Source organism: Canis aureus, chromosome 8 (genome assembly GCF_053574225.1).
Source record: "Canis aureus isolate CA01 chromosome 8, VMU_Caureus_v.1.0, whole genome shotgun sequence".
Taxonomy (NCBI): Eukaryota; Metazoa; Chordata; class Mammalia; order Carnivora; family Canidae; genus Canis; species Canis aureus.
This window is the reverse complement of record NC_135618.1, coordinates 73,332,526-73,356,427: the sequence shown is the minus strand read 5'-3', so window position 1 is coordinate 73,356,427 and position 23,902 is coordinate 73,332,526. Positions and strand designations below refer to the sequence as shown.

The following is a 23,902-nucleotide window of genomic DNA, read 5'->3' as shown; positions in this document are numbered from 1 at the left end:
AAATAAGTAAAATCTTAAAACAAAACAAAACAAAAAAACAAACAAACAAAAAAACAATCTACTACAAAGAGGGAGCCAGACTGGTGGTTAGAGTTCCCAATAGACTAAAGTCTGGGAACCAAACCTGGAGGGTGTGAACACCTGACCTGTACATTTCAGAGTGCGGTCTAGGGAGACTTAAAAGGTGATATCCAAAGACGAATCTGGAGTTGAGATGCAACCAGACTAAATCAACCAAAGTCTTGATTGGGTGGAGGGTGGGCATTACATGGAAGGCAATGGCAAAGCTGTCAGAGCACATCAAAAGAGGCAAGGAAAGCCCTGTTGGATGGCTGGGAAGTAGGACTTACAAAGAGCTCCTAAGTGTCTACACAGAGAAGTGATTATGATTCCTCATGTGCATTAGGCACAAACCATGTGCCATACCCTCCCACCTTTTAACAACTGCACCAGAAAGTTACCCCAATCTCTCATACTAGGCAACGTGCCCACGATCTTAGAGTCTAGAATATCGTAGCTAGATTTTTGAACCAAATGCATGTGAGTCCAAAGTCATTGTTTCTGCCACGCTTTCTTTCTCTCCTTCATATAGAAATCTGTGTCCTTGCACTCTGGGTTTGAGAGAGTGGAGTGATCATCCACAGAGGATCCACAGAGGATGTCAGAATTCAGTGAGCACACATAAGGCCTCCTGCAGTGGGATCCCCCATCTGCTACCAGAATCCACTGCCTGTTCTTGGCAGGCTCCCAGTGGCTCAAGGACTGGGCGTGCCAACCTAGTGGTTTTCCAATCTCTGCTATGAGTTTGGGTGGGACTGGAGCACTCAAAGACTGTTGGTTTGCACTCCTCTGACTTCAGAAGAAGATGCTCCGAGGGTCTCTTATACCATCAAGTTGTGGATTCAAGGGGGGCTGATTCCCTCTGGGGAATAACGTGCTGAGCGCTGAGAAATTCAGCATATCTTGGAGGACAATTGCCTGCTGTAGTTGGCAACAGAGTCTCCTGTCCTTTGAGTCAGACCCTTTGCTTGAGGGTGATGGGGTGTGAAGGTGATAGTGTGGATATGGATACTTTGCACAGATTCTTAAATTTCAGTAAGGCCTGTGTGGAGCCCTATTGTCAGAGAAGATAAAATCTGTCAAGCATACTTTGAGAACAACTGTTGCAGGGCTGCTGTCTTTGCCAAAGAGGTCAGGGATACAACGACAGGTGCTTTGGGGGATTTTGAGATGGTGTGGGATGGCTTCTTCAGGAAAAAAAAATAGATTTCACGTAATCCTACATGCTCACATCCTACAAATCCCTAACATGGCAGGGTGAGGACATATGACATCTCCCGACTGCAAAAGCTACGATGTCTTCACGAAACTGCTGATTATAGTTAAGAAATGTAAATCTCTCACCATTTACCAGAGGTATCTGGTGCGAAGAGCCAGATATCAGAATCCAAGTCTGCCGAGTCTTGAGCCTTTTAACTCTACTTGTGCATATGTGAAGCCGGAGAGAGAAGATGACATTCACAGGAGGACCCAGCAGTGAGTGGAGGACTTGGGTTGGAATTCAATCCCTTAAGGCCCTGAATATCAGTGAATATTATTGTTGTTGTTGTTGTTGCTGCTGTTTTAAGAGAAAGGGTCCACACCATATCATACCACATCCATCAAGAACTCTATAAATTCACTGAGTGAGGAAGGTGAAGCAAGGGTGTGGAGTATCCGTGTTTGGGTCCCACAGTCTGTCACTTCTATCTGGGATCCTGGATTTCACTTTCTTGGCTTCAGTGAAGCGATTGCCTCTCAACTTGGGCATCCCAAGAAGGAGGCTTTCAGGTCTAATTTTGTCATCATAGCTAAGCACAGGGTCCTCTTACTGTCAGGCTAGAGTTGAGGTTCCAGTGCCAGCTCTTATCAGCCTTCACTTCCTTGTCATTGCCAGGATATCCAGAATCAAAGAGAACTATCACTGCTTCCACAACCACCCTCCGCACTCATACTCTGCTCCTGAGGCAGGTAAGTACAAGGACATAAAAGAATAAATTCCATCAGAAATCCAAAGGAGAGGGTACAAATAACACCCCACCAGCCCCTCTGGCACACATGATACTACTTAAATCACAGATTGAAAGATAAAAATTTTAGAAAGAAAAAAATGGGCAAAATATGTCTTCATGTATGTCTCCCTTACTCTGGCATGAAGAAGAGGTGTGTCTTAACTAATTTGAAAAGTCTTTTATCATGGAGGTGGAAGATAGGACTGTAGCTAGGTCCCTCGAATCTCACGTCACTGGACAGCTACCCCAGTGAAGTTTTTAAAGATTATCCTTATTCTGTGGAGAAGATCTGACTGGAAATGGTTCAGGGAGAGTATCCTTCATGTATAGGACCATGGATCACTCACAATTTGGGTCACTTTTGCCCTTAGAGGGTGCATTCTTCATGGACTGGACTCCACTTAGCCCATTGGTGGGAGGCAAGAGTATGGATGAGCAAGGCATAAAGCAGAACAGATGGGCTTGGTGAAGCCTTCCTGAACCAAACTTCTGGGTTCTTATTTTATGGCCAGATTGGCCAGAATTTTAATGGTTTGGATAGAGGGAAATTGTGGTGGTTGTAGAGGTAGGTTGGTAGCTTGAATTAGATCATTAAAAAGAAATGTCATTATCACAGATTTTCAGCCTAACCATTACGATGGAATTGATTAGTCATTTAGACAGCGTGTATTTATTGAACCACTGAGCTAACTACAAATATGGTTGGTCCCTATGCTCCTGGAATTTTATAGACTCACTGGGAGATGGGTAAGATAAAAATATTACACTTAAAAATTGATGCATTGTAGAGACCTGGGTGGTTCAGTCGGTTGAGTGTCTGACTCTTGGTTTAGGCTTGGTTGGGCTCTGCACTCAGTGGGGAGTCAGCTTCCCCTCTCCCTCTTCATGTGCCCCCCCAAATAAATTAATACATCTTTTAAAAAATATTGCATTGCCACATGGAAGAATGCCATGATTCTCGGAGAACATGGGTACATGAAGCCAGCTCCATCTGGGCAGGAACTGGACAAGGCTTTCTGCCTCACTGTTTTTCACTATTCCCCTAAATAAACTGATTACTCAGCCCACGCTTTGAATCTTAATAGTGTTTTGGTTTTGCAGAGTATGTGCCTCTGGGATGGCATCATTTTAAGCACATACTAGTCAATATTGAAGGGATGAGGGATGAGAATTCCAGTGGTTGAGGGCAAGGCCTTAGATCCACATCTTTCCAGAGCAGGAGACTATAATTATATATATATATTATATATATATTATATATATATAATTAATAGTTAAGTTTATTGACATTAGACTAAGACACCTGTATTAGGCTTTCCAAAAAAAAACAGAACCAATGAAATGTATGTGAATATATAATTCTATAATATTAAAATACAGTATAATAATATATTAATATTATAATCATGTCATAATAATAAAATATTGTGCATTGTTAATAAATATTAATAGTATAATATATGATAATATGTTATGTTAATTATATATAAACACATATTAACTAGTATAATACAGAATTGTTAATTATAAATAATTATTAATAATTTATATATACAAACATTTAAATGTGTAAAATATGTGTGTGTGTATATATATACATATATACAGAGAGGAAGAGATGAAGAGATTTTAAAGAATTGGCTTGTGGGGATCCCTGGGTGGCTCATCAGTTTAGCGCCTGCCTTTGGCCTGGGGCATGATACTAGGGTCACAGGATCGAGTCCCGTATCAGGCTCCCTGTGTGGATCCTGCTTCTCCCTCCACCTGTGTCTCTGCCTCTCTCTTTCTCTGTATCTCTCATGAATAAATAAATAAAATCTTAAAAAAAAAAAATGAATTGGCTTGTGCTCCTATGGAGGCAGGCAAGTCCCAAAATCTGCAGGGTGGAAGACTCAGGGAAGAGAGGACATTGTAGTTCAAAGACCATCTGGTCCAGAATTCCCTCTTGCTCAAGGGAGATCAGACTTTGTTCTATTCAGGCCTTCCACTGATTGGTTGAGGCTCACCCACATGGGGAAAGGCAACAGATTTAAATATTAATCTCTTCCAAAAAACATCCTTGTAGAACATGCAGAATAATGTTTGACTACATATCTAGGCACTGTGCCCAGCCAAGTTGATCACATAAAAATGAATGAACACAACACCCTTCAAATAAGCTTAACTGTCGCACAAAGAGGAAAAGTCAAAGGGTTTGTAGTGCTTGGAGAAGTTCTTGGAGGAGACGGGAGTGGACAGAGTGTAATTAGAAAAGGAAGAGCTGAGGAGGAAAACAGAGAACACAGACTATTGAGGAAGAGATGCCTCCAGCAGCTTGTTTTCCAACATTTCCTAAATCAAGAACATCTGCCAATGTGACTAAGACACGGTCATCATGTTCACTGTGAAGCATAACCTTGGGCCAGGAGTGGGTGTGTGAAGGCATACAGGCCCTTAGGAGGTTCCTTGCTGGCCCACTCCCCCCTCTAGAATTTTTAAAGCTCTTTGTGAGTGGGATAATAATAAACAGTGAGAAGCACTGGTCAGGGCTCGGTGCTCTTAGATCGGCCAGTACTAGGTGGAAATCGTGCCACTTCTCAGAATACAGTCTCAGTTTCTGTTTGCTTGTCCACATCAGTGGATTATATCCCTTATGGCCAAAAACCTGTCTAGTTTATCCTGTGCTTCCAAAGCCCAGCATGCTCTTCTGTATTGGTCATATGACAGAATGGACACGTCCCCTAGAGAAAGGCAGCCCAAAAGGTAGATGATACCCCCCCCAAACTCACCATGCTTAGGTGCTTTGTGCTCATCCCCCATTTCTCCAGGCCCAACACGGAAAGCACTCCTCCCTTTCTTTCCCCTTCTCAGACTAACTCCCACCAACTACTCGAGCATCCTGCAGATTAATATTGAATTCCTACCGTTTCGCAGATCATTTTTCCCAGGGGAACTCTGCCTTATTTGATGTTATAAAACACAGCAACCCCGCATTTCAGCTCACCAACTGAAGGGCCCCTAACAAATGGGTCTATTTCCGCAGACCCTCACAATAGGCCTAATTGCATGGGTTTGCGGTGTAAGCGGAGGTCGTTTGATTACTAGCTGTTTTGTACCATGAAAGTGCACATTAATTATTTAAGAGATGGACTTATAATTATTGTAAGCCTTAAGTAATTACCTATAATTTTGGCAAGGGTTAGAAAAACTGATAGTCTAGCAAATTCAGGTTCTAGTCATTAGTAAGATCATAATTACATTTAAATTGCAAAATGAAAATTATGCAATTTATCTCCCCAATAATGCATAAACATTACAGTGATTGTAGGTTTTAATGGACTATAAAAACTAGAGCACCAATGGGCAGTCAGGGGCAAGCCCAGCCCCTTGCTATTATTTTATATTTTAACTGCTTCTTCTGTACCACTGCTCCGTCCACTCCTCCTTGGGTTAGCAGGGGCGCTGTAGCTTTTCTTTCAACATGAAAGCAATGAACACTTTGCAGGAGAGGAATAAAGTGATGGACTTTAAAGAACAGTAGAGTACTTGCACCAGAGCAAAGGAAAGAAAAAAAATGAGTAGGGACTATCACAGAGCTTTGAAGTACTTTCAAACTTGAATTTTCATCGGAATGAGATGATCACACCTGCTTTACAGGTGAGAACACTAAGGCTCAGAAAGGGGCCAGCTGTCCTTGCAGCTCTGTCCCTGGGACTGGAACCTGGCATGTGGATGCTTTGTAGCTGGCTGTCTCTACTTCTTCATGCTCGATTCAGGGTCAGGACCCAGTCAGTTGTGGTGTAAGTGTTTTGCTGGGCAAACAGCCATGCCGTATGGAGGCATGAAATTATGACATTTAATTATGACCCTCAGCCTCAAATCTGTTCTCTTCTGGGTGGCCCAAACACTTGCAAAATGAAGCTCAAATATCACCTCCTCTGTGAAGCACTTTCTGGGGCAGGATTCCTCACCCCTTGCTTTGTTCCCATATTGGCCTGTAAATGTCTCCATTGTGATTCACATTCATCAACAAAAAGCTGCAATTGGATGCAATGTCTCCCTCGCTGGACTAAGAGCCTTACGGAAAATCATCCCAGTTTATGCATCTTTGGCAGTCAGTGAAAGCCCAGGAAATGTTTATTAATGGAGTCAATCAACTAATCAATCATTTATGACTTGTCCACTCCGCTTATTGTCTTAGGTTAGATGCAGTGGAGTTTTAGGAAGAAAGGTAATAAGTGTATCTCGAGACGCCGCAATCCAGGAAGAGAAACAAACAGCAGATGACAGACAAAATGACAATGCCAACATATTTATCATCACTGAGCAAACTGCACCAGTGTTATAAGTGTTTGCTGAGATGAGTTATAAATTTTTCCTCCGCTGGAAGGCCACAGAAGTTGCCCAGACACCTATAACTGCCTTGCTTAATCAGGTTCAGTTTTACCTAGATGCGAGAAGATAAATATTTCCTGTTGTCATCATCTAATTATGGGATGATACCAACAATAAATATTGACTGAGAACCTAATCTGTGCCAGGCTCCATGCTGCGAAATAGGACATCAAAAGGAACAAGCTCCAGCCTTCCATTAGCCGGGGAGACAGACTCGGGCGGTACAAATATAAGCCAAGCAGATGCTTGCCCTTCATCACTCAAAGCTCTAAGAGCGGGGAACAGGAGTATTGTGGAGAGGCAGGAGAAGGTGAAATGCTCCCAGTGGTAGGGAGGAGGCAGAGGGAGAGCTAAAGGGAGACGGGTTTTGAGAGTACCCTGAAAGATAAAAAAATATATATTCCAATAGACACGGAAGGTGGATTGGAATGGGCCATTCCAAGACTAAGTAACACTACAATTAAACACATGGCTATGTTCAATCTCCAGCAGCGATGTTTCATGCTCTGCAGTCTTGATGACCCCTTAGGGTAGCAGCTCCTGCAGATTGCTGGTTCATGTTACTTTCCAGGTCCTGCGCTGATCTTATGTTGTGATCCTGGCTCAAAAGTCAGTGAGGGGGACTATTTCGTTGGCCCACCAACAACATCATTTCATGACATCACAGGGGCTCAAAAGGAAGGGAGGTCCCCTGGGGTAATGCTGCTCTGCAGCAATGCTAATGCTTGCATGCATATTTTGAGCAAAAACTAAAAAGAGTGGCTGTAGGTCAAGCAGCCTTGGGATATGGAAAGTGCCTTTTCCAGGAGCCTGAAACTCATGCTTAGAACACAGTGTTGTTGGGTGGAATTTGCTTGATTAGGAAATTTAACTACTTCCACAACTTGGCTCCCATGACCTGGAAGAATCAGGTGTAGATACAATCTGAAAAAAAAAGAAAGAAAGAAAGAAAGAAAGAAAGAAAGAAAGAAAGAAAGAAAGAAAGAAAGAAAGAAAGAAAGAAAGAAAGAAAAAAACCTAAGTGAGTATTTCTTCTCACATGACTTGTCCAGTGCTAAATATGGTAGGGATTAACAAACCAATGATCATACAATCTGTGGCTTCAGGAAACTTTGCAATTAATGGAGAATAAGAGGTAAGGTCAGACAAATACCTGCATCATTTCATTCTAAGGCAGAGCATCACAAATGTAAAGAAGTGGTGAGAGCAGTAGAGCAGAGAGAGTGTGATCACTTCAGCTGGGAATATTGGCTGCCATTTTTGATTAAGATTTTGGCATTTAAATTTGGTCTTGAAAGAAAGGTAGGACTCTGTGCCTTAGAGATAAGGGAATGGATTCACAGAGGAAGCAGGACCCATAGAGGCAGGCAAATGGGTAGAAAAAGCGCATATTCTATGTGCTAGTTGGAATTATTTTGGTTGCGAGTGACTGAAAAATCAACTTGCCATAGCTCAGGTAAAAATGGAAACTAACAGTAAGGCTCACAAAGTTGTGGGGCCAGTAGGGGAATAGGTATCATAACAACAAAAGGGACAGATAGCTTGAGAATCACCAGGACTCACTGTGACCACCTCTGTCTCTGAATCTCTTAGCTTGTCATTTACAATCTTCTAGACTATCTGCCTCCTCTTGGAGGGAAACAATGGTGCCGGTCCCCTGTTAGTACAATTCCCAGATCCTGGGTCAAGATCTAAAGAACGGTGCAAGAATTCAGCTCAGGTTGAGTGTCCACTCCTATACTGATACTGTCCATAGAGAAGCCAATGGGGGATCTTATAAAAGCATAGAATTTGTAAGAATAAGAATATCACTTCTAAACCCACATTCTGGACTTGGGATAAGAAGAGGAGGGGTAGGGATAAAATATGAAGCATATTTCCGAGAATAAAGTTAAAAAAAAATGTGTGGCGCAATAAAATAATAGATGCTTCAAATACAAAATACAAGTATAGAAGACATGGTTGGGAATGTTGGTCAGAGGCAGATCACGGAGCACGTTGGATGCTGGGCGATGAGGTAGGATCTTTGTACTTGTGACAGTATTTAGCACTGGTGAGTTTTGAGTAGCTGATTTTATCATATTGTACTCCCTGGCTTTTCATTAGCTCTCCATTCAATCAAGCCACTATGGATTAGAGTAAAGGCAACTTATCAGATAAAAAAAAATGTTGAGATTTTATCACAAAGACTAGGCAAATAAACTGGTGAGGCTAGGGATAATAATATAATGCATCCACTATGAAAGCATTTTACCTACAAGATAATGGCTAGTGTTCATTGTGAGTGCCCATGTGCGGAAGCCCACAGGATGCTGAGATGGTGACATTGCACAGCATCTGTTTCCCTTAACTATGCCCTGCTGGTTTCCTGAGCACACAGGGCGGGCCCATCAGATCCATCTTGGTGAACCGGTGCTTCCACGCCTGTATGTGAACTCCAAGTTCACAGCCAAGTTCTAGTTCTGGTTTAATGAAATACGCCCACCGTGGAAAGCGGGAAAGATGTTGACTCCACGGGGACTTTAAAGGCAGCACTCTTCTGGAGAATGAATGCAAGCTCTTCTTCCCGAAGACATCAGGCTCCCCTTGTGAGGTTTCCTGACCTGTTGCCACCCGAACCACCTCAACTAAACAGAAAGCATTATTTAGGTGATCTATCAGGGATTAAGGGTTCCTAAGCTTTGCCCTGACCTTCCATTCATTTTTTTTGAGCCAGATGTAGTTATGACAGCACAAATGGACTCTGCTTCTTCAATTGAAGAGTAGCTTCCTTTCTTGTGTAGGATGGAGTTTCTAGCATATGTGTGAACAGTAACAAGGCCAGTGCTGAAATGCTGACTTCTCAAGAAATGATGACAGGTGGACTGAGTCGGGACTTTGATAGCAACAAATGAACTTGAAACAGCATCAATCTATCCTTGCCAAAGGTTGGATTCTGATGTCCTGGCCGGAGGGTGAATAGTCCCAGTTCCAGGCACAGGGGAAGCTGTCTCATTCTTGAGCAGGGATTAGGTCTGTAATTGCTGAGAAATGAGCCTCCCTCAAAATCTTAGAGGGCTTGCTGCCTAGGTGTTCATCCATGGAACAAGAGATGCATGGAATGTCTATGCCTGGGGTCAATACTGAAGAGCTGCTGACTGGGCTAGATCAGATTTTGTGTGCACATATCTGAAAAGTTTCATGTGTGCATTCGGCATGCGAGGCATGGGTGGCCACTGAGGGAGGAGGGGCAGCCAGGATTGAACACTAGTCTGGACTCAGATGTCACAGAGACTGAGCCAATGTCAGAAATTTGCCTTGGAAGTTGAGGCATGGTGTTTAAAGGTGATGGTGGGCTCAGCTGTGGTTGAGCAGACCCCTGTAGCAGGAGCTTCTATACCAGCTATGACATGACGTGTGTGAAAAATCAGGTAGTGTGGGTCCAAATTAGGTGGATTCTCTTCATTCACAGCAAGATCCAACAAGCTTCTAGGAATGGGCCACCTTTGAGCCCTGAAAAGACTCCAAGAGTCAGGGAGGGATGGAGATCTCATTACAGTGGGCTGGCATTCCAGAAAGGTCTCGCAGCCCCTTAAAAGACTAGGACATGAAGCAGGGTAGCTGGGAATAAGAGCGGGATTCAAGCTTTGGCCTGCAGATGCTAGCTAGGCTAGGTGTGTAGGACAAATTATGACTTCCAGACTACAGAGGAGCCCATCCTAGGTCTAGTACAGGTTCTTTTGTCCCAGACGTCACTGGACACTGAGGCTGAGGCTGCTGAGTGTCATCCTGGCTCAATCAGACCCAGACCTCCGCTGGCTTCGCCTGCGGCATTCCTCCATATACCAAGCACAGGGAAATGTCTGTGAGCTGACCCTGTCATGGAGACATTTTCTAATTAGATCCAAAAGGCTAGTCATGGCCAAAGAAAATCCTCCTGCCTCTGACCTACTAGAATTTAAGAGTTTCCTTTGAAAGGATCCTAATCTGTCACAGGTGCTACAAAAGGATTCTTGATGACCTAAAACGTCACTTCCAAGTCCAAACTTATTATTTCTTTATTGCATTCTACATAGCTGAGGCCTATGGTACAAAATTAAAGGAGCTTGTTGTTTTATTTTAAATGTAATACATGTTCATCATGGAGCATATAGAAAAAATGTTAATAAAAATAAGCATCATTTCATGAAGATGACTGTCATCCCTGCATGATAAATAGCTAAAACTGGTGATGAAGTAAGACCTTAAAAATCTCACTGTCATTTTCTCTCTGGCGTTTCAGCGCTCTGTTTGGCCTTCCACTTTCGGGTACGTAGAGGTGAGCTTTCCACTAACAGATGCGAGACAGGCAAGCAAGTGCAGGGAAGATACAAAATGGGAGAAGCCAAAAAAAAAAAAAAAAACTTCTTTTTGATTTTTACATGCATTTTCATACTTCCATTTGAGAGGAGACTTGTCTGGTGTATTTGAAAATTCACTTCAAAGGAAATAATAAAATCTTGGTGCAAGAGAAATTGAGATGCTTTCCAATTTCCCGACTTCAATAAAATGCTCCCCAGCACGTCTCTGAAAGTCACTCTGGACAGGAAATTGACAGCCATATGGTTCATTTCCAAGGTGATGAGGGAGGGGACAGTGAGGATAGCACTGAGCTAGGGCCACTATAGCACAGGGACAAGGTGACACTGGTCTCACTAGCAGTTGATGCCAAGATTTCAAGACTCCATGTGCAAAGAACATGGCTGCTTTTGGTCTAGGTGCAGTTTTGAAAGATCTGGGTAGGGAGTATGTGGCTTCTGAAGCTTCAGGCAACATGAGTCTTATCATCAGAGGGCTGTCAAAATGCTAGACCCAAGAGAACAACTCCAATGGAGATCACGGGCATTTATTGTGTCTGGGCACTTAAATGGCTCCAGATTATCCATGTGAGTCAGTGTTAAGAAGAATAAGGCCAGCCAGTAGCAACACCTCCCTGCTTCTTCCTCTGGCATGTATCCCCATTGTGCCCCCATGAGCCCATCATCCTGGACATTGCCTACTCGTTCTCCCCAGATCTTGAGCCCTTTGCTTATTCTTGGGTTTCTGCTACCCACCTCAGGCTTACTTTGCTCTCACGACAGTCTGGATTTCACAGTTGTCAGGATGTTTATCTGCCCAGTATGACTCTTTCCAGGCATAAACTTTGACTCCATATCTCTATTTGCCCTGATCCTTTAGGATCCTTCCAAGAAAGTGAATTCCAATAAAGAACATAAGGGTTTAATACTATGTTGGTTGGATGGAAAATTTTGGTTGGAATTAGGTCAGAAGGACAAGACCACAGGCAACTAGACTGGATTCAGGGCGAGGGGTTTGTCCATTGGGGAAATGAACAGTAAATCCAATCCAGAGGGAAAGGCAAGCCAGACCAATGCTCCACACGTAGACCAGGGTCAGTAGGTTGCAGATTGGGGCTCACCAAGGTATTATAATCCTCATTTTCAAGACGGAGGCTGGGAGGCTGGTCCAAGATCCCCAGAGCTGGAATTTGCAGACCTGGAATGTGGTCTCAGGGACTATCATCATCCTCATTACCCATAAGAGAGACCGCAGGTCCATAATTTGGGAAAAGTTTCCCAGAAGGATGCAGGAGAAAGGTAGGATGGGTGCTGAAAAGCCAGAAACAAACAGGTGTCCACTGCAGTGCAGTGTCTATAGCCACTCTTCCCCCCAACCCCCTGCCATGCACTTCTCAAAACACCTTCACTTAAAGTAATTTGATATTCCAGATACAACTGAAAACATTCCCACCCCTTTACCAAAAAGCAGCAAATTAAACTCTTATCAATCATGCCTCCAGGTCCATGTCTAGAATCTCTGATTCATATTTACCTCACTTCTGCTTATATGTGAGCCCATCTGGATATTTTCCAGTCTATGAAGTAGATGGTTAATTTAACCACCACCTACCCAACCTACATGTGAAGTGAGGCAAACAAAAGAGGAAAAAGAAGGGAAATTATTTAAAATATAAACCTGAACATTTGACATCCTAGACCTCCTCTTTTTTTCTCATTCGTATAAATCTGTCTGCAAGTCTCATTGGCTTTACTTTAAAAAGTGCATAGGGAATCCAACCACTCTGTATCCCTTCCTTGTTATAAAATCCTCTTGAAAACACCACTGGTTCTTGCTAGGATTGCTGCCATAACCTCCCAACCAGCGTGCCTGTCCCTTCTCTTGCCCTGCTACAGTCTATTCTCAACACAGCAGCCAGAATGAACCTGACAGCATCCTGTCTTAACCCCCAGTGGCTTTCAGTACTCTCTGCTAGAAACCAGACCCTTCATCATCATGCCAGTAGAGTATCCATGATCTGGCCTCTATGCTTCCCTGACCCTGTGGCCTCATCCCTTGTGTTCACTCTACTTCAGCCACTCTGGCCCCTTCACTCTTCCAACATGGCTGGTTTGTCCCCACCACAGCATGTGTGCACCTGTCATCCCTTCTACTTGGAAGACTCCACACACCTTGCTCATTTGCAAGCCTTTCACGTCCTTATTCACATGTCACCTTTTCAGGGAGACTGGTCCCAACCATAAGACTTACACTCTCCTCCAACACACAGTTCTGCTCCTCTGCTTTTTTTTGGACCCATATTTCCTATTACATTCGAGCACAATATATATTGTTTATTTATGGGGCTTATTATCTACATAAACTCTATGAAGAAAGGGAATTTTGTCTGTTTCATTCATTACTTTGCCCCTTGGCCCAGAGACTGCTTACCATGTAGGAGGCGCTCAATAAATGTTTATTGAATGAATGAATCGATGAATGAACTGTTCATGGGGCCATGGCAGCTGTCCCATCAATCTATAATGCTTCCCTCTTCCAATATCCATTCCACTTTCCCCCACCTTGTTCCAGCACTGCAGAAAATGGTGGGATGGGGGTGCTCTTGGGCAAGTTACAAAGACCCAACTCTGCATCCTGAGGGCTCTGAGCCCTTGGTGTACCTGCCCACATAGAGTGACTGGCATCTCCTATGGACCTTTGTCACAGGTCAGAATGGTGTGACTGCCCTAGGGATGCCCTGAGTATTTTCCTATTCACCACTGTGTAACAGGGGCCCAGTTTCCCTTTACTACTCAGCCAATCGTCCCAGCCAGCAGGGGAACCACTTTTGTCCCAGTGAAATGTAGCAGGGAATATCTGGGTGGCACTTCCTGCTTCCAATTCCACTATCTTTCCTAGGAGAGACAGAATCATGTATACAGGAAGAAAATCACTTACAAATGGATCATCGGGTATGTTCATGAGCAATGCCCTTCCCACCTTCCCCTCTGTGTCTCTGGACTCACGTGCTCCAGCCATAGGAGAAACTGGACCATATTCTGGGCTTTGATGCACACCCCTCAGAAAGACAGCCCCCAACTTTGAAAATATTGTCTTCAGCTTGCCCTGTGATTGAGCCATCAGCAAGCCAATCCACCAAGCTGTGAAGTCAGATGCTCCTGGCTGATAGGATTCATGATAAGAGTGGATTGCATAGGCATCAGCTCATTGCCTTTCTTCTCTGCCTGGGGAGTACGTTCTTTGGCCAGAAGCAATGTTGTGTGAGACAGTGAATAACGTATTCAGTAACTTGACAGATGACGGTGCTGGCGGAGGCCTGACAGGCCAGGAGGGAGAAGCAAAAAAACCCAGAATGGAGGTCTGTTCCAACAGGACAAATTACAGAGGCCCCTGTGACAGGAGTGGCTTAGTGTAATTAACCTGCCACCAGGCAGCTGGATGACCTCCTGGAGGGATTTTATCATAGTGCTACTCCCTCATGTCCACAGTTTGTTACTGATGTCAGCATACTGGTCATTCTAGAGTGACAGCAGGTGACAGGAGGTCCTTGGTGAGAGGAAGTCCATATTGTTGAGCTTTTTCCTACCCTTTATCCTTAGTCCCACAGCTGCCATTTTGGTCACTAGGTTCTCTCATTGGTACTTGGGTATTTGCAGAGGAAGGTGATTGGTATTGAAGGAAGAGTCCATCTGTCCATCCTCAGTGGGGAAGGGGGTAGTTTTTGGTGAGCATTTACACTGGATACAAATATTCTAATACTCTGGCCCATGTAAAAGTTCCATCTCACATATTTCTTCCCCCAGCTGCCTGGTCATCAGTATCCTGGTCTTGCTCCTTCTGAGTCCCTGTCAATTGTAACTACCCTCGCTTCCCGTCCTACATTTCTTTGTGTCCATTGTAGTGTCTGTCTTAGCAACCAGTCTGATTGATCCACAGAGATTGTGTGATTCTAGATGATTATGGGCATTAATGTAATTAGCAGCTTTACTATTATTTCTTATAATTCGGAGGAAGGGGAACTCCAGGAAATGACAGGAATATTGAAGAGTGAGGAACAAGGAAACTCAAGGGTGTAGGTAGCATGGATTTTGACAGTCCCACCAGAACACTGCTACTGGAATAACCAAGCATGTATCACCTTCATCCTCATTGTCACTGCTCAAGATTCACACCCTGTTGCAGAGGGTCTGATTGATCCTACTCAGGTGCCACACCTCTGCTTCTTGGCTTATCCAGTCTGTATCTCGTGGGAGGGAATCAGTTTCCCAAAAGGAAATCTGGATGCCAGTATCAAAGGCAAAATGGACATTACACAGCCACAAACTCTACAAGTGTCCGCTACACTGGACTCCTTGGTCTAAGATCTTCAAGAGGTTCAGAGGTCTTATAAGGGGATGGTTGTGGTGGTTGGATGGGAATTAAGTGACCAGGACCCACAGATTTATTTAGAGAGTCCATTCATAATAAATGCTAGATCCCTCTTACCACCGACCTCTCTCTTTCCCCCATTCATCAAACAGTGCACAGTATAAATGATGCTCTTACTGTTTGACAGGTGATCACCAGTCACATTCATTTCAGAGGTGACCTTTGCCCGAGTGATCTGTGCTCTATCTTTTTATGATGCTCCCTGAACTCACACCTGCACATCAGAACACAGAGCCTGGTTGTGGCTGTAGTTGCCCCAGCCTGCTGGCCCCAGCCTCTGACCCTGGGCTTTCCAGACATAGGATCCTATAAAAGACTGCCACAAAGGAAAAAGAAAAAGCAGTTCATAAGCACCTGTGCTCAACCTCCTGACAGATTTTCATTAGGTCTTTATGAAGCTTGGGCCAGCAGTCCCTGAGGATCTTTTGAATTTCCACAAGATCTGGCTCAGCTAGCTACTTTGCCCCGAGGACCCCCCAGAAGAGGTGAGCCATTCCTGAGTTCAGGTGTCAGATCCAGAATGAAGGCTTGGGCTGTGGACAAGGAAGGAGAGTGAAAGAACTGCAGGGATGTTCTAGAGCACTGGATCTGTAAGACATTCTCCCTGCATGATTCTCTGCTAAACCCCCGCCTCCTGTGAGAGGTCCCAGAGAGGGAACCTAGGCTTTTATGGCAGGGAGGGTTGACTCCGGCTCCAGCTCTGACAGCTTGCTGCTAGCTCTGTCGCTTGCTTATTTCCCCTCGGAGACTGGGTTTCCTCTTCTGGGGAGCGTGGTAAAGAGCAGTGTCTGCATAAGCATAGTGTGCACACGTGTGCATATGTATCATTCACGTAAGTGGTTAGGCATGCAGCATTGCATTTTATCTACATTATTTTATTTAATAGCCATATCTTGTCCTTGGGCTTAAATACTATCAAATGTATTGTATCAATGAGAAAACTGGATGATAGAAGGAATGAATTAACAGACGGTTTGGCTGGCCTCAGAATCCTGTCTGTCTGACTCCAACACATGTGCGCGCACAGCCGTACTGTGCTGCCCCTGTGCCTACGTGATGAATGCCTCATCTGGGGCAGAGTGGCCACTCCATAATCATTGCTGCTCTATTTGAACATATGCTTAGTTTCCATGCAGAGGAGTCTAGCCGGCTCCATGCACGTGGGCCTAGCTGCCATGAGCAATATCTCGCAGTGCTTGTCACCGACAGCATTTTCATATGCTAATAAGAATTAATAATTCATGCTCAGTAATCTGCCTGGTGTTTTTCCCATCCTTCTTTCTTGCTGGAGGCCCAAGCAGACCAGACATGATGCTTTCCTGGAAGGAGGCTGTCTGCAGAGCCATCTCCATGGAGGGCAAGGTGGGTCTGAGTCTCTTCTGCTAAAAGTGGGGGAATGACCAAGGGGGGATTCGAGGCAATGCCAGCCCCTCCTTTAGCAACCCCTTTATACTCGGTGCTGGGAGCCAGGGGAGCTGCAAGGAACAGCCTCTGCCTGCACTGAGAATGTTCTGTGCTTCTGACATTGCTGTATCTGACTCTTTGCAGAGATTGTTTTAAATGAGGTGCCCTGTGATTTTCTGGACTTGGTGGAGCCTGAGAAACCCTACCTGGAAAGCAGACCTAGCAGGCCACAAGGGCTTTTCCTAGTTAGGCTAATGTCTGTGTCACCCTTGAGCTTGGATGAATTTTCCAAGCCACTAATTTGTACTTTGCCAGGAGACAAGAGTGATGAGTGGTATTATTTTAGGCTTTCTAAATTGGAGCACTGCTTTTGGGTACTAGATGTTCTCAATTTTGTATTTCCTTCAACTCAGAGAGCTGGCAGTTTTTGTTGTGTTATTTAAAAGGGCAATTGAGTTGTTCAGAGAAGTATTTCTGGCTCCTTTCCTCCATGTGCTAAATGATAACTTTGGGTTCTGCAATTGAATTCAACAAATATTTATCATGTGCTTATCGGATGTCAGGCTCCAGGCTAAGTGCTGCAGAGGGCATGAAGATTGATGATTCACATGTTCATTCAGGTATTTATCTAGTCATTCTTACAATAACATCTTTGAGCACCTGCTATTGACCAGTTACTGGTAGGTGCTGAGCTGGAACTTTATGTCAATTAAGACTCTAGTCTTCTCCCAGTAACAGAAAACCAAACAAAATTGCCTTGAATAAAGAAGGATTTTCTTTCTCTTTTATATCAAGAAGGCTGGTATCAGATAATTATTGGTATCAGTGAATAGGCTGTATGATGTTTGGGATGACAGTTCTGATATCTGAGCCCCTTCCTCATGATCTCAAGGTGGCTGCTGCAGCTCCAACCATAGCTTCCATTTCAAGGCAGGAAAAAAGAAAGGCTAACTCAGCCGTAATGATATTTTCATTGAGAAAGCCTAAAACTTCTCCACATCACTTTCTCTCAGCCAATGCCCCCTTTGTATCTCATTGGTCAAGACAAAATTACTCACTGGTCCGTTCCTAGATGCAAGGGAACCTGGGCAGGGGACAGAGCTGTCATGATTGGCTTTGTCGTGTTAAGCTGGCAAGTTTCCTCTTGGGCTTCTGTTAGTAGGGAAGAAAGAGGGATGGTATTGGATACATAGTAGCAAGAGTACCAAGTGAAAGAGTCCTTTTCCTTGCCTTCAGGGAACTTACCATCTAGAAGCAGAGGCAAAGGGAAGGCGGGGGTGGAAGGGTATTACTGGAGGGAGAGACCACAGTTTCAAAGCCCTTCACGCACAGAAGTTTGTTTGATTCTCAATAAAAACCTGGGATAGGCTGAACAGAAATGAACAGCCTCATTTTATAGATGTCTCTACCTATGGAGCAGAAAGTCTAAATAAATGATGGTATTCCAGGGACCACATGGACAAGGTACAGTCATCCAGAGAACAAAATCTAGGTCTGCTGACTCTTATGCGCATCCTCATCCTGTTCTTAAGCATCTAGAATCTGACCTACCTACCACCAACCCACCGTTCCACTCACCCACCCACCCGCCTACCTTCCCACCCCTCACATATGCACAAGGTCAGAAGCTACCACTGGCGTCAAGTAGGCATGCAACCAACATAAAAGCAAATGGGGGCTGAATGAATGATTAATGAATCCTAAAAGCCAGATATTTTGAAAAGGATACAAACTCTACAGCCATACACTAGATGTAATAGCATCTTCTTTATGTCTTCATACTCGCTTGGATGTCCTGCACAAACCCCAGGTTGCTGGCTCTGCTGCCAGCAGGCATCTTCTGCATAGAGGAAGTGCCAGGCTCCTGACCTTCCATGCTGTTTACCTTTCAGAAATGAAAGGTCTCAAACTGACTTGCCCAGAAAGCCAGCCAGAGGGGCAAACCCGTACCTAAATGACCTTCAACAGCAGATCCACCTTACACTGTGCAGGCAGCACAGGGAAGCCCCTGAGTTTCATTCTCTTGGGTGCCTCTGACCCACTCTTCCTCCTCCACAACACACCTGAACTACATGAGAGCAAAGACTGCAGGTATGGAAGTCCGAGTTTAGCCCTTTCCCTCTCATGCCTCATGGAAGTTTCACAGTTTACCCTATGAATGCCCTTATTGCCATACAACAGATGAGGAGGGCCTTGAAGCTCAGAAAAGGTGAGTAACTCCCCGGGGTCACTCAGTTAATATGAGTGGGACAGAGTTGCAATTTCAGTGCAAGCTTGTCGGAGCCCAAACCCTTGCTCTTAAGCAATGGACAAACTTGTCTCTGTACAAATCTCTGCTGTGGTCCTTGCTAGAGCTTCAGTGCTGTGAGGTGGACCTTTCTATGATGGGGGAAATATTCTAAGCCTGTGCTATCCAATGCAGTAACCGCCAGCCACTTGAAATGCAGCTAAAGAAGCTGAGGAACTGGATTTTTAGCTTCATTAAATTATAATTAGTTTAGGGGACCTGGGTGGTGCAGTTTGTTAAGCATCTGCCTTTGGCTCAGGTCATGATCCCAGAGTCCTGGGATGGAGCCCCAGATCGGGCTTCTTGCTCAGTGGGGAGCCTGCTTCTCCCTCTCCCTCTGCCTGCCTTCACCTCACTTGTGCTTTCTCTCTCTCTCTCTCTCTCTCTCTCTAATAAATAAATAAAAATCTCTAAAAAAAATTTTTTAAGCCATAAGGAGCCAGTGGCTACTATATTGAACAACACAGCTCTAGAACATTGGTAACAGCTGGGGAAACTGAGGCCAGATAACATGACTGATTCCCCTAATGTGGTAGACCCTAGGGGCTCCTGGTTCACACACAAAAGAGTAAGTACCAAGGAATGAAAATTCCATGGGAATGTTCCATCCCAATCTGACCACTCAGAAATCTGAAAATTTTAGTTTTTGGTTTGTTGGTGTTGGTTGGGGAAAGTCCAAAACTGCTCTAAGTGTTTTAGGCAGGATGGCATTCAACTCGGCAAACTCATCAGAACCCTGCCCACCCCCAGCCCCGCCAGTAGAAATGTCAATAAATTTGATATTCATACTTTGACTCCAACTTTCCTACCCAGGAGAAAGGCAAGCAAGCAAAGTTCCTGGGGTGGGGTGGTTAATGGCAAGGTCAACTGTGTGGAGTTACCCTTTTCCAACATGTCACATTATAGGGAAGCAGTAAATGTTCATTCAATTAATGACTATTTAGCAAGAAGACAACAGAGTTTAAGAATAGGGAGGAGAAGTAGAGGGTGGCCGGGACCACTTAGAAGAGTCATTTTTGACAAACAACAGGGCCTCTTTGGTGGTGGTGTAGGTGAGTGGACAAGTAGGGAGAATTGGGGGCCATCAGGCCAGCATGTCTAACATCTCAGGGTTGTGTGGGAAGAGCTGAAGGTGCAGAAATGCCAGACACTGGGGAGGAGGCTACAGTCATTTCCCCAACCTTATCTTCTAAGCTTTAGAATTAAAACAAGCTACCTACACCTTCTCCTATCTCAGACATTTTAGCTCCTTTCTCCTGTGTGAATTCATTTTAGACTCTGGGCTGACTCCCTGGAAACCCAAGCCTGGCATAGCCATGGAGGAGAATAGAAAGTGTCCTCTATAGTCCTCCTGCCAGGAAGCAAGACACTAATCTTATGGAATCAGGGTTCCATCCTTATGATTATTTAACCTTAACTACTTCCTTGAAAGCCCTATCTCCGAAGAACAGCCTCACTGGGAGCTTCAGCAGATGAATTTAGGAGGATAGAAAACATTCAAGACACTAACAATAGGTTTCTCATTCATTCTAGGATGGGAAGAGCCCAAAGTCTCATTCACCATGTCTCCCATGAAAGATTATAAGAGTCCCATAAAGGAGCAGACCAGACGGCAAAGAGGAGGTGTTGATGCCCATCCACGAAAATGGTCTTCCCCCCACTTCAAGAGCACATCTACTTACACAAGCATGGAGCCCATTTCGCAGGAGGCGCTCATAAATGTTTATTAAATGAATATGTGGTATTCAGCTTGTAGCATTGCTCAGATGGTTAAGAGTCAAATGGGTGGTAAGTTTATTAAACTCAGAGCTTTTTAGTGATGTGACCCCAGAGCCTATACAGAATTGAGAGTCAGCAAAGAAGTGTTTGAGATCATGCACTTTACAAAGATTTATCCAGGGGAGACCGTCTCCACACCCACCTGCACTTTGTACATTTGAAAAGGGGACTACCATTTTCTGACTAATCTAGGAAAGATGTGCAAGCCAGGGTTGTTGCACCCAGCACATGTTCATTTCATTATTGTATCCATGATTGAGAAAATGATCCCCTATCATTGTGAACATCAGATAAAATATAAAATACACAAACTATTCTTTTTTAGCCTCAAAATCGGACTTCATTAAATCCCCTCCCCAGATTATTAAAGACTAATTGCAGATTGAGGATTGACGTGATGGTGGGGAGAGAGGGAATATGGGATCATATGGAAGGATGCAGCTGTCAGAAGCACCAGTGAGGTCATTATAGGAAACTTTGTACTCAGCCACTATTCCACCATTTGCTATTTTCATGACCCTGGTCAAGGAATTGAACTTCTATGAGACTCATTTATAAAAGCTAATATTGTCTTCCTCACTGGGTTGTGGTAATGATAGAATCAGGTCACTTTTCTACCGTGCTTAGCATCATGCCCAGGACCTAATAAGCAACATTCTGATGTCAGCCCTACCTGAATATGTAATAACACAAATCATCCAACATGCTTTTCAGAACACGACCATCAAGGTGAAAAAACTGAAATGATGAGAGAGGAATTTGCATCTTGGGTGATCAGTGGGAACCTTTGTCCCCAAATGTATTATTTTCAAATAAATCAGTAAGTTCCAGTCTTTCTAAGCAATATGGTTGGGATTTTGGGCAAAGACACAGAAAGCACTCAAGATGTTATCATCAGGAAGGAATTGAATGTAGAGAATTAGGTGCTAAACGATAAAACCCCAGTCCCTCCTCCCTTCTGTGTTCTTTATTCTCATGTTACTACTACCAGGCCATTCTCTGAAACAGCAGCTAAGTATCTTTTAATTTACTCCAACTTTGACACTATCTACCTGCAGATAGCATCAGATCCCTCAAGTTAAGGGCTCAGTCCTATAAGACCAGCCTCCCTCTCTGAAGTCAATTGCACACCCAGGTTGTCTCCTGGCTGATGGCCTATAGGTCACAAGTTTCCATGAGCCTCCTTCTCAGATTTGATTTATTTGCTAGAGTGGTTCATGGAACTCACAAGAACAGTAGCTTATTTTTACCAGTTTAGAATGTGATAAAGGACACAGAAGAACAACCAAATGAGGAGATACACAGGACAAGCTCTGGGAGAGTCCTGAGCACAGGAGGTTCTGTCCTGTGGAAACAGGGTATGTCACTCTCCCAGTGTAGATGTGGTCAGTGACCTGAAAGCTCTCTGAACCCAGTACTATTAGAATTTTCATGGAGCCTTTTTCACACAGGCATGATCAATTATCAATTATTAATTCCATTTCCAGCCCCTCTCCCCTCTCTCTGGAGAATGGAAGGTGGGATTGAAAATTTCAAGCTTCTAATCCTGAGTTAGTCTTTCTGGTGACCAGCCCCTAACCCAGAGCTCACCCAGACTCACCTCAATAGAATAAAAGATAGTCCTAGTGTTCTTATCTCTTATGAACTGACAAAGGTTTCAGGAACTCTGTGTCAAGGACAAAGATGAAATATATATTTTATTATGTATCGTAATATCGCAGTTGCCCCACAAAACTTTTGGCAAAGCGGTGGGTGGGAGTACAAACAGGGGAATCATCAATGGTGCCAATCACCCAGATATCAGGCATTAGAGAAACTATAAGAAACTGCCACTCAGAGCAGGCAATTCACAGGAAAATGGAAAACCTCATAAAACAGCACACAGCCTTCTGCTGAAACCCACACCCTGCCCACCTATGTCTGAGGATTATAACTGTTCCTGTTTTTCTCCCACCTTCCATATCCGTTGTTGGCAGAATCTCAATAATAATTCAACTAACAAGGGAGCCTTAAGAATACAGTTCTTGGGCTCCTTGCAGCCAATGTATGGGGAGAGCTTAAAAGCAGAAGATGCTACTGAGTACCAAGAGAAGATGCTACTGAGTACCAAGAGTTACCCTCGGTAATCACGGATTCTGCATTTGCAAATTCACCCACTCCCTCAAAATTTATTTGTGAATTTTCAAAGTACAATATTCAAAGTGCTTTCATGGTCATTTGCAGATATGCACAGAGCAGCCAAAAAGGTGATTCATCCCAATATACACATTTCCAGCCAAGGTTGAACGAGGGGATGCTCTGTTTTCTTGTGTCAGATCACACACAATGAATGAGCATCTTTTTCATAATCTATTCAATGCCATTTTCTTTACAGTTTTGAGCTTTTGGGGGTGGTGGTGGTTAATTATGTTATATAAAATGGCCCCCAAGCACAGTGCTGAGGTGAGACAGTCATGATGTGTTAAACGCACTTGGTGAAGGCCCAAGTTACGGCGCTGTCTGAAGGTCATGAATCCACAGTATGTATTAACTAAGGTGTGTTTAAACAGAAGCACATATAAAACAAAGTTATGCATTGATCAGCTGATGGACATGTTGTATCCAGAAGCTCATAGGAACCTAGCTCTGTATGTACCCTAGGAGCAGTGATTCAGGACTTGCTAATTCAGCATTCACGGACACTTGTAGCATGTCACTGCTTCGAATAGTGAGATTTAACTGTAATATTTAGTGCACGATCAGAGATGCTACAAACGCACCCGGGATACATTTCTGGGTGTGTGGTCCTCTGTGGTGGTGAGGACAAGAGGCTCATTTGTTGATATCGCAGGATCTCTTTGTGAGGATGTGCAGTTAAAAAGATAAGTGGTTGAGCATGCTTTGACATACTCAAGATCACCACAAAGTTGCATGCAGGAGCTGACTTTGTGCATCTTCTTTTGTAGATTGTGTGTGTGTGTGTGTGTGTGTGTGTGACGATTTATAAGATAAGTAACCTCTGTCCCGAACCTCCAATGTTCTTCGAACTTTAAAAGGAGAAAGATATAAGAATTCATGCTGTTACCTTGAGGAAGGAAGGGAAATATGGGGGTTTAGCCTACTGTCTTCAGGCAGTACGTTTGCTCTTGTTTTACATATAAAACACCTCTGAAGCCTGCAAAGGTTAAGAGGTTAGCCTGAGGCTACTGGGAGGTCAAAAAACCTGCCTTCTACTCCACTGTCTCTCCTTTTTGCTTGGCTGCTTTAAAATACAATTCAATTG

At 43.9% G+C, this 23,902-nt stretch overlaps 2 long non-coding RNA genes across 3 annotated transcripts in view; one reads left to right on the top strand and one right to left on the bottom strand.

Annotated features, from left to right (window-relative positions):
• Positions 1–23,902, bottom strand: part of LOC144318199 (uncharacterized) — a 59,454-nt gene that overhangs the window by 7,202 nt on the left and 28,350 nt on the right. The window lies entirely within an intron of this gene.
• Positions 16,309–20,605, top strand: LOC144318198 (uncharacterized). The gene is made up of 2 exons (XR_013384015.1): positions 16,309–16,532; positions 20,395–20,605. It is a non-coding gene; the product is annotated as an uncharacterized LOC144318198 (long non-coding RNA).